This window comes from Suncus etruscus, chromosome 2 (assembly GCF_024139225.1).
Source record: "Suncus etruscus isolate mSunEtr1 chromosome 2, mSunEtr1.pri.cur, whole genome shotgun sequence".
Classification (NCBI taxonomy): Eukaryota; Metazoa; Chordata; class Mammalia; order Eulipotyphla; family Soricidae; genus Suncus; species Suncus etruscus.
In genome coordinates this window covers 32,826,679-32,830,533 of record NC_064849.1, presented here as the reverse complement: position 1 = coordinate 32,830,533, position 3,855 = coordinate 32,826,679, and the positions used below count along the sequence as shown (strand labels likewise).

Below are 3,855 nucleotides of genomic sequence, written 5' to 3'. Positions count from 1 at the left end.
TACATATGGTCCCAGGAGTATTGTCAGGAGTGATCCCTGAGCACTGAATTAGGAGTAAGCTCAAAACGCTGCTTCTGGTAGGTTTGGGGGACTATACGGGATGCCAGGTCAAACCTGGGTCTGCTGCATGCAAGGCAAACACCCTACTGCTATGGTATTGCTCTGGCCTCAGAATTGAAACATTCTATAACTGAAACTCAATCATGAATCAACATATGATTCAATCTGAGAAATTTATTCTTTAAAAATCTGTTTGCAGTGCTCACTTCAGCAGCATATATACTAAAATTGGAACAATAAAGAGAAGATTAGCATGGCCCCTGTGCAAGGATGACATGCAAATTTCTGAAGCGTTCCATATTTAAAAAAAAAAAAACAAAAATTAAAATCCTCTGTTTTTAAGAGACAAGAATTGCAAAAGATCAACAGGACTTCTGAAACTATTGGATGGAAAGGTTTAAAAGTTGGGTGACAGGGAAACTAGAGACATCCATTGTGGGAAGGTGCACTGGTGAAGGATGGATGGTGTACATTATATGACTGAAACCCAACAATAAATAATTTTGTAACCATGGTGCTTAAATAAAGCAACTTTTTTTTTTTTTGGTTTTTGGGCCACACCCAGCGTTGCTCAGGGGTTACTCCTGGCTGTCTGCTCAGAAATAGCTCCTGGCAGGCACGGGGGACCATATGGGACACCGGGATTTGAACCAACCACCTTTGGTCCTGGATCGGCTGCTTGCAAGGCAAACGCCACTGTGCTATCTCTCCGGGCCCCTAAATAAAGCAACTTTTAAAAAGTTCAAAAAAGAAAACAAAAACAAAAGTTGGGGGCCAGAGTGCTAGCACAGCGGGAAGGGCATTTGCCTTGCATACAGCCAACAAGGGATTGATCCCCAGCATTTTCATATGATCCCCAGCACCTGCCAGGAGTGATTTCTGAGCACAGAGCCAGAAGTAAACCCTAAGTACCACCAGGTGTGCCCCCCCCCCCAAAAAAAAAGTTGATTGAAAAGCAGGAGAAATAAAAACAATTTTGCTCAGAGGAATTTAGCAAAAGACTAAATTCAAGTTGAGAACCTTTTGTTGTAAAAAGTAACACAGATAGGGGATCCAACGATAGCAAAAGGGGTAGGGCATTTGCCTTGCATGTGACCGGTTTTAATCTTTGGTTTCCCATTTGGACCCCTCAGTCTGACAGGAGCCATTTCTGAGTGCAGAACCAGGAATAACCCCTGAGTGCTGCCAAGTGTGGCCTAAAGGGAAAAAATAGTAATGCAGATAAGAGAAAGTCTTTTTTAAAGAGAATGGCAGCCCTAATAAGTTACCACATAGTTAAACCGCATTAGCAGCCAGCACTAAAAATTGTACTTGGCCAGCTCTTCCTGAAGCTTGCTTTATGTCTGCACCACCCAGTTGCTGCTATCCTTTTCTATGGTTCATGATAAACTCTCTGGACGATTATATTTTGATGAGACTTAGGGCATTAACTAGAAATAATCATTAGTGTGCAGTTGAGGGATGCTTGGGGGGTGTTGTTCAAGATAGCCCCCACCAACCACACAGCTCAAATTACATCCTTGGAGCTAAAGAGATAACACAGCAGATAGGGCTCTTGTCTTGCACATAGTCAACCCTGACTCTGATATGGTCCCCTGAACACCACCAAGCATAATTCCTGAATGAGTGTAGAGCCAGGAATAAACCCTGCACATCACAGGGGTGACCCAAAAACAAAATAAAATTAAGTTTGAACTTTCTCTGTTCTCTTTGTCCTTGAATTCTGCTTCTCTACACAAACCTTTATTTTATTTGATTGACTTTTGGGCCGTAGTGGGTAGCACTCAGGGCTTACTCGTGGTGGTGTTCAGAGGACTGACTGCAGTGGTGGGGACTGAATCATAGTATGTGCAAGCCATGCAAGGTCAGTGTCTTACTCCTGTCCTATCTCTCTAACCCCACCTTTGGAAACAAACTTGAGAGGTGCAGAGTTTGCAGAATGGGTGGATATAAGGAAAAGCAGCATACAAATTGTCACGAGCTTTCATATTGGCCTCTCATAATTTATTTTTGTATTTTGGATAACACCCAGTGGTACTCTGAGGTTACTCCTAGCTCTGTACTTAGAAATTACACCTGGCAGTGCTGGGGTCATCATATAGCATGCCAGGGATCAAATCCAGGTTAGCCACGTGCATGGCAAATGTCCTACCTACTATACTATTGTTCCAGCTCCTCCCTTCAATATTTAGTAAATGCTTATTATAGGCATATATCCTACTGATCTGTCCCTACTCTTTATTGTTGCTGTCATTTTTCTTTTATTGGCTATATCCGTCAGTGCTGGGAGCCACTTGCTGGAGGCTGTCGATATGGAGTGTTGCTTCAAGTCATAGTCTGAGCTTGAATAAAAGCATAGTCAACCCTCTGAGCTGTTTCTCCAACCTGAGAACTCACACTTCTGAATTTGCAGTGTGTATATGTAGGGAAGAAAGAGGTGTGCACACCTGGCAGTGATCAGGGCTCTGTATTTAGGGATCATACATGGCTCACTTGAGAGATTATATACAGTCGAACTAGGGTTGGTTGCACAAAGCAAGTGCTCAACTCTCTAGACTGTCTCTTTAGCACCTCATGTCTGATTTAATTTTAATTTTTTTGTTTTATTTCATTTTAATTTTTTTTGTTTTTTTTTGCGTGCCAGTCATTAAACTCAGTTCTCATGCATGCAAGACTAAGTGATAAAATTGAGTCACGTCTTCACCCTTTGTACTTCTTAAGACACCTGTTTCTGCTGAGAGCTTACTCCTGTCTCTGAGCTTGGGCATCACTCCTGGCAGGCTCAGAGGACCATATGGGATTGAACATGGGTCACACGCATACATGGCAAACATCCTACCCTCTATTCTATGGCTCTAGCCCCACTTAAGATCTGCCTTTTGAAGCAAGAGGGTATGGAGATTACCTTACACTCAGCAGACCAAGGTTTGATCCCCAGTATCGCATGTGGTCCCTCCAGGAGTAATTCCTGAGTTCAGAGCCAGGAGTAACACCTGAGAACTGCTGGATGTGGGAGAAAAAAAAAAAGACCCTGTCTTTCTTCTCTTCCTTCTCTTTCATTTTATTGCCTTCTTGTTGTTATTATTTATTTATGTATTTATTTTGGAAGGGCTTAAGCCACACCCAGCGGCACTCGGGTTAATACTGGCAGGCTCAAGGGACCATATGGGATGCCGGGGATTGAACCCGGGTCCGTCCCAGTTTGGCCATATGCAAAACAAATGCCCTAACTGTACTATTGCTCTGACCTCATCTTGTCGTGTTTTTGTTTGTTTATGTTTTGATCACACTTAGTGGCACTGAGGGCTTACTCCTGGGTCTGTACTTAAGCAGTGTTTAGAATAGGTACTGGAGATCGAACCCCGATTAACCATGTGCAAGCACCCTATCTACTGTCATCTCTCCAGACCTTCTTCCTTGCCTTTGAGGGTGTGCCTGAAGTTCAAAGCAGTTCAGCCCTGAGACCAGCAGATGGAAGCAGACACCCTGGCAAGGAGCCAGAGGAAATAAGGGCATAGACAGCTGTCGAGCCTTGGGGAGAAACGGCCACAGTGAACAGCCCTGATTCACCCAGCTCAGCTCAGCTCAGCTCAGCTCAGCTCAGCTCAGCTCAGCTCAGTCCTCCTTGGATTTCGCTAATCAAGCTTGAATAGCTGCTGCAGAATTGGGGTCAGGGAGGCTGGCATCCTGAAGAAGGCAGCCAGGCTCCTCCTCCTTCCTCCCCTTCATCCTTCTCTCCTCCCCCACATGCAGGACTCACTGCCCAGGGTCCTGGGCCTTTAAGAGCTGGCTGCC

At 44.4% G+C, this 3,855-nt stretch overlaps 1 non-coding gene across 1 annotated transcript; it reads left to right on the top strand.

Annotated features, from left to right (window-relative positions):
• Nucleotides 1–258: 258 nt before the first annotated feature.
• Nucleotides 259–365, top strand: LOC126003242 (U6 spliceosomal RNA). Its single transcript, XR_007493774.1, has one exon. It is a non-coding gene; the product is annotated as a U6 spliceosomal RNA (small nuclear RNA).
• The last annotated feature ends 3,490 nt before the right edge of the window (nucleotides 366–3,855 follow it).